The 13,428-nt window shown below is 47.9% G+C and overlaps 1 protein-coding gene across 1 annotated transcript in view; it reads left to right on the forward strand.

Annotated features, from left to right (window-relative positions):
• ALKBH4 (alkB homolog 4, lysine demethylase) overlaps window positions 1–13,428 on the forward strand; it is a 276,815-nt gene that overhangs the window by 160 nt on the left and 263,227 nt on the right. The window lies entirely within an intron of this gene.

Below are 13,428 nucleotides of genomic sequence, written 5' to 3' on the forward strand. Positions count from 1 at the left end.
TAATAACATAATACCGGTTTATACAAGTCCATAAGTGTCCTCCTCCTGACTTATCTGCTGCTATACGTATTTGTGGCATATCTATAGGACAGTGATCCCCAACCTATTGCTCTGTAACTACCAACTTACTGTCAGAGCAACAGCTGCAGAGCCACAAATTTGGGACAACTGCTATAGGATATGCCAGTGTTTGACACTATAAGCATTAGAACTAAATGCTTGTGCACCCCAATGCATCTTCTGTCTGGGGCCCCCTACCTCATCCCTACAGTGATTGAATTCTTCATGGTTATGGGTGCTAAGGAGTTTAATCACCCTTTGTGTGGTTAGGGTAATCTGTGGGTCTCCTTGGTTTATGGGCCCCCTAGGTTCCTGGGCCCCGATGCAAGCACACCCTCTATGCACCCCCTCAAGTTATGCCCCTGCCTATAAGCAAAAAGGGCTACCTGGTCCCTATACCCAGCAGAGAAGAGGCTACACATGTACAGTCACTCCTGTAGACAACAGATTGCTCACTCTGTTCCTCTCCACCTGGCGCATAAGACCCTTGTTGGGGGGGGGTCCTGGATATATTAGCGCTGGGACTCTCCTGTGTAAGGGCCCCTTCACACGGAGTTTACACTCCGAGTATTCTGTCCATTTTACACGTGTAAAAATACACGTGCAAAATGTAGTTGGCCATTGAGTTCAATGCTTGTTCATATAGCGCGCAAAAAGTTGCGCATTATACAAATAAGCCATTGAACACGTGCAATATACATGGCCATTGAGTTGGCCTTGTTCATATAGCGCGCAAAAAGATGCGCGCGCAAATAAGCACTAATTCTGGCTCTGACCTCTCAGACTAATTCTGGCTCTGACCTCTCAGACTGATTCTGGCTATGATCTCTCAGTCTGATTCTGGCTCTGATCCCTCAGTCTGATTCTGGCTTTGATCTCTCAGTCTGATTCTGGCTCTGATCTCTCAGTCTGATTCTGGCTCTGACCTCTCAGTCTGATTCTGGCTCTGACCTCTCAGTCTGATTCTGGCTCTGACCTCTCAGACTGATTCTGGCTCTGACCTCTCAGACTGATTCTGGCTCTGACCTCTCAGACTGATTCTGGCTCTGACCTCTCAGACTGATTCTGGCTCTGACCTCTCAGACTGATTCTGGCTCTGACCTCTCAGTCTGATTCTGGCTCTGACCTCTCAGTCTGATTCTGGCTCTGACCTCTCAGACTGATTCTTGCTCTGATCTCTCAGTCTGATTCTGGCTCTGATCTCTCAGTCTGATTCTGGCTCTGACCTCTCATACTGATTCTGGCTCTGATCTCTCAGTCTGATTCTGGCTCTGACCTCTCAGTCTGATTCTGGCTCTGACCTCTCAGTCTGATTTTGGCTCTGACCTCTCAGACTGATTCTGGCTCTGACCTCTCAGTCTGATTCTGACTCTGATCTCTCAGTCTGATTCTAGCTCTGATCTCTCAGTCTGATTCTGGCTCTGACCTCTAAGGGTGCATTCAGACTACGTAACGCCGGGCGTGTATGAGAGCCGTACACGCCGGCATTACGGCAGACTGCCGAACACTTCCCATTCACTTCAATGGGAGCGCTCGTAACAGCGGCGTTTACGAGCGCTCCCATTGAAGTGAATGGGAAGTGTTCGGCAGTCTGCCGTGATGCTGGCGTGTACGGCTCTCATACACGCCCGGCGTTACGTAGTCTGAATGCACCCTAATACTGATTCTGGCTCTGATCTCTCAGTCTGATTCTGGCTCTGACCTCTAATACTGATTCTGGCTCTGATTTCTCAGTCTGATTCTGGCTCTGATTTCTCAGTCTGATTCTGGCTCTGATTTCTCAGTCTGATTCTGGCTCTGATCTCTCAGTCTGATTCTGGCTCTGACCTCTCAGTCTTATTCTGGCTCTGACCTCTCATACTGATTCTGGCTTTGATCTCTCAGTCTGATTCTGGCTCTGACCTCTCATACTAATTCTGGCTCTGACCTCTCAGTCTGATTCTGGCTCTGATCTCTCAGTCTGATTCTGGCTCTGATTTCTCAGTCTGATTCTGGCTCTGACCTCTCAGTCTGATTCTGGCTCTGACCTCTCAGTCTGATTCTAGCTCTGACCTCTCAGTTTGATTCTGGCTCTGACCTCTCAGTCTGATTCTGGCTCTGATCTCTCATACTGATTCTGGCTCTGACCTCTCAGTCTGGTTCTGGCTCTGATCTCTCATATTGATTCTGGCTCTGACCTCTCATACTCATTCCGGTTTTAACCTCTCAGACTGATTCTGGCTCTGACCTCTGAGACTGATTCTGGCTCTGACCTCTCAGTCTGATTCTGGCTCTGACCTCTCAGACTGATTCTGGCTCTGACCTCTCAGTCTGATTCTGGCTCTGACCACTCATACTGATTCTGGCTCTGATCTCTCAGTCTGATTCTAGCTCTGATCTCTCAGTCTGATTCTGGCTCTGATCTCTGTCTGATTCTGGCTCTGATCTCTCAGTCTGATTCTGGCTCTGACCTCTAATACTGATTCTGGCTCTGATCTCTCAGTCTGATTCTGGCTCTGACCTCTAATACTGATTCTGGCTCTGATTTCTCAGTCTGATTCTGGCTCTGATTTCTCAGTCTGATTCTGGCTCTGATCTCTCAGTCTGATTCTGGCTCTGACCTCTCAGACTGATTCTGGCTCTGACCACTCATACTGATTCTGGCTCTTATCTCTCAGTCTGATTCTGGCTGTCATCTCTCAGTCTGATTCTGGCTCTGATCTCTCAATCTGATTCTGGCTCTGATCTCTCAGTCTGATTCTGGCTCTGATCCCTCAGTCTGATTCTGATCTCTCAGTCTAATTCTTGCTCTGACCTCTCATACTGATTCTGGCTCTGACCTCTCAGTCTGATTCTGGCTCTGATTTCTCAGTCTGATTCTGGCTCTGACCTCTAATACTGATTCTGGATCTGATCTCTCAGTCTGATTCTGGCTCTGACCTCTAATACTGATTCTGGCTCTGATTTCTCAGTCTGATTCTGGCTCTGATTTCTCAGTCTGATTCTGGCTCTGATCTCTCAGTCTGATTCTGGCTCTGACCTCTCAGACTGATTCTGGCTCTGACCACTCATACTGATTCTGGCTCTTATCTCTCAGTCTGATTCTGGCTGTCATCTCTCAGTCTGATTCTGGCTCTGACCACTCATACTGATTCTGGCTCTGACCTCTCATACTGATTCTGGCTCTGATCTCTCAGTCTGATTCTGGCTCTGATCTCTCAGTCTGATTCTGGCTCCGACCTCTCATACTGATTCTGGCTCTGACCTCTCAGTCTGATTCTGGCTCTGATCTCTCAGACTGATTCTGGCTCTGACCTCTCAGTCTGATTCTGGCTCTGACCTCTCAGTCTGATTCTGGCTCTGATCTCTCATACTGATTCTGGTTCTGATCTCTCAGTCTTATTCTGGCTCTGACCTCATACTGATTCTGGCTCTGATCTCTCAGTCTGATTCTGGCTCTGACCTCTCATACTGATTCTGGCTCTGACCTCTCATACTGATTCTCGCTCTGATCTCTCAGTCTGATTCTGGCTCTGACCTCTCTGTCTGATTATGGCTCTAACCTCTCAGACTGATTCTGGCTCTGACCTCTCATACTGATCTTGGCTCTGACCTCTCAGACTGATTCTGGCTCTGACCTCTCAGTCTGATTCTGGCTCTGACCTCTCAGTCTGATTCTGGCTCTGATCTCTCATACTGATTCTGGTTCTGATCTCTCAGTCTTATTCTGGCTCTGACCTCTCATACTGATTCTGGCTCTGATCTCTCAGTCTGATTCTGGCTCTGACCTCTCATACTGATTCTGGCTCTGACCTCTAATACTGATTCTGGCTCTGATCTCTCAGTCTGATTCTGGCTCTGACCTCTAATACTGATTCTGGCTCTGATTTCTCAGTCTGATTCTGGCTCTGATTTCTCAGTCTGATTCTGGCTCTGATTTCTCAGTCTGATTCTGGCTCTGATCTCTCAGTCTGATTCTGGCTCTGACCTCACAGTCTGATTCTGGCTCTGACCTCTCATACTGATTCTGGCTTTGATCTCTCAGTCTGATTCTGGCTCTGACCTCTCATACTGATTCTGGCTTTGATCTCTCAGTCTGATTCTGGCTCTGACCTCTCATACTGATTCTGGCTCTGACCTCTCAGTCTGATTCTGGCTCTGACCTCTCATACTGACTCTGACTCTGATCTCTCAGTCTGATTCTGGCTCTGATTTCTCAGTCTGATTCTGGCTCTGACCTCTCAGTCTGATTCTAGCTCTGACCTCTCAGTTTGATTCTGGCTCTGACCTCTCAGTCTGATTCTGGCTCTGATCTCTCAGTCTGATTCTGGCTCTGACCTCTCATACTGATTCTGGCTCTGACCTCTCATACTCATTCCGGTTCTGACCTCTCAGACTGATTCTGGCTCTGACCTCTGAGACTGATTCTGTCTCTGACCTCTCAGACTGATTCCGGCTCTGACTTCTTATACTGATTCTGGCTCTGACCTCTCATACTGATTCCGGTTCTGACCTTTCATACTGCTTCTGGCTCTGACCTCTCATACTGATTCTTGCTCTGACCTCTCAGTCTGATTCTAGCTCTGACCTCTCAGTCTGACTCTGGCTCTGACCTCTCAGTCTGATTCCGGCTCTGACCTCTCAGTCTGATTCTGGCTCTGACCTCTCAGTCTGATTCCGGCTCTGACCTTTCATACTGCTTCTGGCTCTGACCCCTCATACTGCTTCTGGCTCTGAACTCGCAGACTGATTCTGGCTCTGACCTCTCAGACTGATTCTGGCTCTGACCTCTCAGACTGATTCTGGCTCTGACCTCTCAGACTGATTCTGGCTCTGACCTCTCAGACTGATTCTGGCTCTGAGCTCTCAGACTGATTCCAGTTCTGACCTTTCAGACTGATTCTGGCTCTGACCTCTCAGACTGATTCTGGCTCTGACTTCTCAGACTGATTCTGGCTCTGACCTCTCAGACTGATTCTGGCTCTGAGCTCTCAGACTGATTCCGGTTCTGACCTTTCATACTGCTTCTAGCTCTGACCTCTCAGACTGATTCTGGCTCTGACCTCTCATACTGATTCTGGCTCTGATCTCTCAGTCTGATTCTGGCTCTGACCTCTCAGTCTGATTCTGGCTCTGATCTCTGTCTGATTCTTGCTCTGACCTCTCATACTGATTCTGGTTCTGATCTCTCAGTCTGATTCTGGCTCTGACCTCTCATACTGATTCTGGCTCTGACCTCTCATACTGATTCTGGCTCTGACCTCTCATACTGATTCTGGCTCTGACCTCTCATACTGATTCTGGCTCTGACCTCTCATACTGATTCTGGTTCTGATCTCTCAGTCTGATTCTGGCTCTGACCTCTCATACTGATTCTGGCTCTGACCTCTCATACTGATTCTGGCTCTGACCTCTCATACTGATTCTGGTTCTGATCTCTCAGTCTAATTCTGGTTCTGATCTCTCAGTCTGATTCTGGCTCTGACCTCTCATACTGATTCTGGCTCTGACCTCTCATACTGATTCTGGCTCTGATCTCTCAGTCTGATTCTGGCTCTGATCTCTCTTAGTCTGATTCTGGCTCTGATCTCTCAGTCTGATTCTGGCTCTGATCTCTCAGTCTGATTCTGGCTCTGATCTCTCAGTCTGATTCTGGCTCTGATCTCTCAGTCTGATTCTGGCTCTGATCTCTCAGTCTGATTCTGGCTCTGACCTCTCATACTGCTTCTGGCATTGACCTCTCATACTGATTCTGTCTCTGACCTCTCAGACTGATTCTGGCTCTGACCTCTCAGTCTGATTCCGGCTCTGACCACTCATACTGATTCTGGCTCTGATCTCTCAGTCTGATTCTGGCTCTGATCTCTCAGTCTGATTCTGGCTCTGACCTCTAATACTGATTCTGGCTCTGATCTCTCAGTCTGATTCTGGCTCTGACCTCTAATACTGATTCTGGCTCTGATTTCTCAGTCTGATTCTGGCTCTGATCTCTCAGTCTGATTCTGGATCTGAACTCTCAGTCTGATTCTGGCTCTGACCTCTCATACTGATTCTGGCTTTGATCTCTCAGTCTGATTCTGGCTCTGACCTCTCATACTGATTCTGGCTCTGACCTCTCAGTCTGATTCTGGCTCTGACCTCTCATACTGATTCTGACTCTGATCTCTCAGTCTGATTCTGGCTCTGATTTCTCAGTCTAATTCTGGCTCTGACCTCTCAGTCTGATTCTAGCTCTGACCTCTCAGTCTGACTCTGGCTCTGACCTCTCAGTCTGATTCTGGCTCTGATCTCTCATATTGATTCTGGCTCTGACCTCTCATACTCATTCCGGTTTTGACCTCTCAAACTGATTCTGGCTCTGACCTCTGAGACTGATTCTGTCTCTGACTTCTCAGACTGATTCCGGCTCTGACTTCTTATACTGATTCTGGCTCTGACCTCTCATACTGATTCTGGCTCTGACTTCTCATACTGATTCCGGTTCTGACCTTTCATACTGATTCCGGCTCTGACCTCTCATACTGATTCTCGCTCTGACCTCTCATACTGATTCTCGCTCTGACCTCTCATACTGATTCTCGCTCTGACCTCTCATACTGATTCTCGCTCTGACCTCTCATACTGCTTCTGGCATTGACCTCTCATACTGCTTCTGGCATTGACCTCTCATACTGATTCTGTCTCTGACCTCTCAGACTGATTCTGGCTCTGATCTCTCAGTCTGATTCTGGCTCTGACCTCTCATACTGATTCTGGCTCTGACCTCTCATACTGATTCTGACTCTGATCTCTCAGTCTGATTCTGGCTCTGACCTCTCAGACTGATTCTGGCTCCGACCTCTCAGACTAATTCTGGCTCTGACCTCTCAGACTGATTCTGGCTCTGACCACTCATACTGATTCTGGCTCTTATCTCTCAGTCTGATTCTGGCTGTCATCTCTCAGTCTGATTCTGGCTCTGACCTCTCAGTCTGATTCTGGCTCTGATCCCTCAGTCTGATTCTGATCTCTCAGTCTAATTCTGGCTCTGACCTCTCATAATGATTCTGGCTCTGACCTCTCATACTGATTCTGGCTCTGATCTCTCAGTCTGATTCTGGCTCCGACCTCTCATACTGATTCTGGCTCTGACCTCTCAGTCTGATTCTGGCTCTGACCTCTCAGACTGATTCTGGCTCTGACCTCTCAGTCTGATTCTGGCTCTGACCTCTCAGTCTGATTCTGGCTCTGATCTCTCATACTGATTCTGGTTCTGATCTCTCAGTCTTATTCTGGCTCTGACCTCTCATACTAATTCTGGCTCTGATCTCTCAGTCTGATTCTGGCTCTGACCTCTCATACTGATTCTGGCTCTGACCTCTCATACTGATTCTCGCTCTGATCTCTCAGTCTGATTCTGGCTCTGACCTCTCAGTCTGATTATGGCTCTAACCTCTCAGACTGATTCTGGCTCTGACCTCTCATACTGATCTTGGCTCTGACCTCTCAGACTAATTCTGGCTCTGACCTCTCATACTGATTCTGGCACTGACCACTCATACTGATTCTGGCTCTGATCTCTCAGTCTGATTCTGGCTCTGATCTCTCAGTCTGATTCTGGCTCTGATCTCTCAATCTGATTCTGGCTCTGATCTCTCAATCTGATTCTGGCTCTGATCTCTCAGTCTGATTCTGGCTCTGATCCCTCAGTCTGATTCTGGCTCTGATCCCTCAGTCTGATTCTGATCTCTCAGTCTAATTCCGGCTCTGACCTCTCATACTGATTCTGGCTCTAACCACTCATACTGATTCTGGCTCTGACCTCTCATACTGATTCTGGCTCTGATCTCTCAGTCTGATTCTGGCTCTGATCTCTCAGTCTGATTCTGGCTCTGATCTCTCAGTCTGATTCTGGCTCTGACCTCTCAGTCTGATTCTGGTTCTGAGCTCTCAGTCTGATTCTGGCTCTGACCTCTCAGTCTGATTCTGGCTCTGATCTCTCATACTGATTCTGGTTCTGATCTCTCAGTCTTATTCTGGCTCTGACCTCTCATACTGATTCTGGCGCTGATCTCTCAGTCTGATTCTGGCTCTGACCTCTCATACTGATTCTGGCTCTGACCTCTCATACTGATTCTGGCTCTGACCTCTCATACTGATTCTGGCTCTGACCTCTCATACTGATTCTGGCTCTGAACTCTCATACTGATTCTGGCTCTGACCTCTCATACTGATTCTGGTTCTGATCTCTCAGTCTGATTCTGGCTCTGACCTCTCATACTGATTCTGGCTCTGACCTCTCATACTGATTCTGGCTCTGACCTCTCATACTGATTCTGATCTCTCAGTCTGATTCTGGCTCTGACCTCTCATACTGATTCTGGCTCTGACCTCTCAGTCTGATTCTGGCTCTGATCTCTCAGTCTGATTCTTGCTCTGACCTCTCAGACTGATTCTGGCTCTGATCTCTCAGTCTGATTCTGGCTCTGATCTCTCAGTCTGATTCGGGCTCTGATCCCTCAGTCTGATTCTGGCTCTGATCCCTCAGTCTGATTCTGATCTCTCAGTCTAATTCTGGCTCTGACCTCTCATACTGATTCTGGCTCTGACCTCTCAGTCTGATTCTGGCTCTGACCTCTCAGTCTGATTCTGGCTCTGACCTCTCAGACTGATTCTGGCTCTGACCACTCATACTGATTCTGGCTCTGATCTCTCAGTCTGATTCTGGCTCTGACCTCTCATACTGATTCTGGCTCTGACCTCTCAGACTGATTCTGGCTCTGACCACTCATACTGATTCTGGCTCTGATCTCTCAGTCTGATTCTAGCTCTGATCTCTCAGTCTGATTCTGACTCTGATCTCTCAGTCTGATTCTGGCTCTGATCTCTGTCTGATTCTGGCTCTGACCTCTCAAACTGATTCTGGCTCTGACCTCTCATACTGATTCTGGCTCTGATCTCTCAGTCTGATTCTGGCTCTGACCTCTCATACTGATTCTGGCTCTGACCTCTCATACTGATTCTGGCTCTGACCTCTCATACTGATTCTGGTTCTAATCTCTCAGTCTGATTCTGGCTCTGACCTCTCATACTGATTCTGGCTCTGACCTCTCATACTGATTCTGGCTCTGACCTCTCATACTGATTCTGGTTCTGATCTCTCAGTCTAATTCTGGTTCTGATCTCTCAGTCTGATTCTGGCTCTGACCTCTCATACTGATTCTGGCTCTGACCTCTCATACTGATTCTGGCTCTGATCTCTCTTAGTCTGATTCTGGCTCTGATCTCTCAGTCTGATTCTGGCTCTGATCTCTCAGTCTGATTCTGGCTCTGATCTCTCAGTCTGATTCTGGCTCTGATCTCAGTCTGATTCTGGCTCTGATCTCTCAGTCTGATTCTGGCTCTGACCTCTCATACTGCTTCTGGCATTGACCTCTCATACTGATTCTGTCTCTGACCTCTCAGACTGATTCTGGCTCTGACCTCTCAGTCTGATTCCGGCTCTGACCACTCATACTGATTCTGGCTCTGATCTCTCAGTCTGATTCTGGCTCTGATCTCTCAGTCTGATTCTGGCTCTGACCTCTAATACTGATTCTGGCTCTGATCTCTCAGTCTGATTCTGGCTCTGACCTCTAATACTGATTCTGGCTCTGATTTCTCAGTCTGATTCTGGCTCTGATCTCTCAGTCTGATTCTGGATCTGAACTCTCAGTCTGATTCTGGCTCTGACCTCTCATACTGATTCTGGCTTTGATCTCTCAGTCTGATTCTGGCTCTGACCTCTCATACTGATTCTGGCTCTGACCTCTCAGTCTGATTCTGGCTCTGACCTCTCATACTGATTCTGACTCTGATCTCTCAGTCTGATTCTGGCTCTGATTTCTCAGTCTAATTCTGGCTCTGACCTCTCAGTCTGATTCTAGCTCTGACCTCTCAGTCTGACTCTGGCTCTGACCTCTCAGTCTGATTCTGGCTCTGATCTCTCATATTGATTCTGGCTCTGACCTCTCATACTCATTCCGGTTTTGACCTCTCAAACTGATTCTGGCTCTGACCTCTGAGACTGATTCTGTCTCTGACTTCTCAGACTGATTCCGGCTCTGACTTCTTATACTGATTCTGGCTCTGACCTCTCATACTGATTCTGGCTCTGACTTCTCATACTGATTCCGGTTCTGACCTTTCATACTGATTCCGGCTCTGACCTCTCATACTAATTCTCGCTCTGACCTCTCATACTGATTCTCGCTCTGACCTCTCATACTGATTCTCGCTCTAACCTCTCATACTGATTCTCGCTCTGACCTCTCATTCTGCTTCTGGCATTGACCTCTCATACTGCTTCTGGCATTGACCTCTCATACTGATTCTGTCTCTGACCTCTCAGACTGATTCTGGCTCTGATCTCTCAGTCTGATTCTGGCTCTGACCTCTCATACTGATTCTGGCTTTGACCTCTCATACTGATTCTGACTCTGATCTCTCAGTCTGATTCTGGCTCTGACCTCTCAGACTGATTCTGGCTCTGACCACTCATACTGATTCTGGCTCTTATCTCTCAGTCTGATTCTGGCTGTCATCTCTCAGTCTGATTCTGGCTCTGACCTCTCAGTCTGATTCTGGCTCTGATCCCTCAGTCTGATTCTGATCTCTCAGTCTAATTCTGGCTCTGACCTCTCATAATGATTCTGGCTCTGACCTCTCATACTGATTCTGGCTCTGATCTCTCAGTCTGATTCTGGCTCTGATCTCTCAGTCTGATTCTGGCTCCGACCTCTCATACTGATTCTGGCTCTGACCTCTCAGTCTGATTCTGGCTCTGACCTCTCAGACTGATTCTGGCTCTGACCTCTCAGTCTGATTCTGGCTCTGACCTCTCAGTCTGATTCTGGCTCTGATCTCTCATACTGATTCTGGCTCTGACCTCTCAGACTGATTCTGGCTCTGACCTCTCAGACTGATTCTGGCTCTGACCTCTCAGTCTGATTATGGCTCTAACCTCTCAGACTGATTCTGGCTCTGACCTCTCATACTGATCTTGGCTCTGACCTCTCAGACTAATTCTGGCTCTGACCTCTCATACTGATTCTGGCACTGACCACTCATACTGATTCTGGCTCTGATCTCTCAGTCTGATTCTGGCTCTGATCTCTCAGTCTGATTCTGGCTCTGATCTCTCAATCTGATTCTGGCTCTGATCTCTCAATCTGATTCTGGCTCTGATCTCTCAGTCTGATTCTGGCTCTGATCCCTCAGTCTGATTCTGGCTCTGATCCCTCAGTCTGATTCTGATCTCTCAATCTAATTCCGGCTCTGACCTCTCATACTGATTCTGGCTCTGACCACTCATACTGATTCTGGCTCTGACCTCTCATACTGATTCTGGCTCTGATCTCTCAGTCTGATTCTGGCTCTGATCTCTCAGTCTGATTCTGGCTCTGATCTCTCAGTCTGATTCTGGCTCTGACCTCTCAGTCTGATTCTGGTTCTGAGCTCTCAGTCTGATTCTGGCTCTGACCTCTCAGTCTGATTCTGGCTCTGATCTCTCATACTGATTCTGGTTCTGATCTCTCAGTCTTATTCTGGCTCTGACCTCTCATACTGATTCTGGCGCTGATCTCTCAGTCTGATTCTGGCTCTGACCTCTCATACTGATTCTGGCTCTGACCTCTCATACTGATTCTGGCTCTGACCTCTCATACTGATTCTGGCTCTGACCTCTCATACTGATTCTGGCTCTGAACTCTCATACTGATTCTGGCTCTGACCTCTCATACTGATTCTGGTTCTGATCTCTCAGTCTGATTCTGGCTCTGACCTCTCATACTGATTCTGGCTCTGACCTCTCATACTGATTCTGGCTCTGACCTCTCATACTGATTCTGATCTCTCAGTCTGATTCTGGCTCTGACCTCTCATACTGATTCTGGCTCTGACCTCTCAGTCTGATTCTGGCTCTGATCTCTCAGTCTGATTCTTGCTCTGACCTCTCAGACTGATTCTGGCTCTGATCTCTCAGTCTGATTCTGGCTCTGATCTCTCAGTCTGATTCTGGCTCTGACCTCTCAGACTGATTCTGGCTCTGACCTCTCAGTCTGATTCTGGCTCTGACCTCTCAGTCTGATTCTGGCTCTGATCTCTCATACTGATTCTGGTTCTGATCTCTCAGTCTTATTCTGGCTCTGACCTCTCAGTCTGATTCTGGCTCTGACCTCTCAGACTGATTCTGGCTCTGACCACTCATACTGATTCTGGCTCTGATCTCTCAGTCTGATTCTGGCTCTGATCCCTCAGTCTGATTCTGATCTCTCAGTCTAATTCTGGCTCTGACCTCTCATACTGATTCTGGCTCTGACCTCTCAGTCTGATTCTGGCTCTGACCTCTCAGTCTGATTCTGGCTCTGACCTCTCAGACTGATTCTGGCTCTGACCACTCATACTGATTCTGGCTCTGATCTCTCAGTCTGATTCTGGCTCTGACCTCTCATACTGATTCTGGCTCTGACCTCTCAGACTGATTCTGGCTCTGACCACTCATACTGATTCTGGCTCTGATCTCTCAGTCTGATTCTGGCTCTGACCTCTCATACTGATTATGGCTCTGATTTCTCAGTCTGATTCTGGCTCTGATCTCTCAGTCTGATTCTGGCTCTGACCTCTCAGACTAATTCTGGCTCTGACCTCTCATACTGATTCTGGCTCTGACCACTCCTACTGATTCTGGCTCTGATCTCTCAGTCTGATTCTGGCTCTGATCTCTCAGTCTGATTCTGGCTCTGATCTCTCAATCTGATTCTGGCTCTGATCCCTTAGTCTGATTCTGATCTCTCAGTCTAATTCTGGCTCTGACCTCTCATACTGATTCTGGCTCTGACCACTCATACTGATTCTGGCTCTGATCTCTCAGTCTGATTCTGGCTCTGATCTCTCAGTCTGATTCTGGCTCTGATCTCTCAGTCTGATTCTGGCTCTGATGTCTCAGTCTGATTCTGGCTCTGACCTCTCTTACTGATTCTGGCTCTGACCTCTCAGTCTGATTCTGGCTCTGACCTCTCAGTCTGATTCTGGCTCTGACCTCTCAGTCTGATTCTGGCTCTGACCTCTCAGTCTTATTCTGGCTCTGACCTCACATACTGATTCTGGCTGTGATCTCTCAGTCTGATTCTGGCTCTGATCTCTCAGTCTGATTCTGGCTCTGACCTCTCAGTCTGATTCTGGCTCTGATCTCTCAATCTGATTCTGGCTCTGATCTCTCAGTATGATTCTGGCTCTGATCCCTCAGTCTGATTCTGATCTCTCAGTCTAATTCTGGCTCTGACCTCTCAATCTGATTCTGGCTCTGATCCCTCAGTCTGATTCTGATCTCTCAGTCTAATTCTGGCTCTGACCTCTCATACTGATTCTGGC

Source organism: Leptodactylus fuscus, chromosome 2 (genome assembly GCF_031893055.1).
Source record: "Leptodactylus fuscus isolate aLepFus1 chromosome 2, aLepFus1.hap2, whole genome shotgun sequence".
Classification (NCBI taxonomy): Eukaryota; Metazoa; Chordata; class Amphibia; order Anura; family Leptodactylidae; genus Leptodactylus; species Leptodactylus fuscus.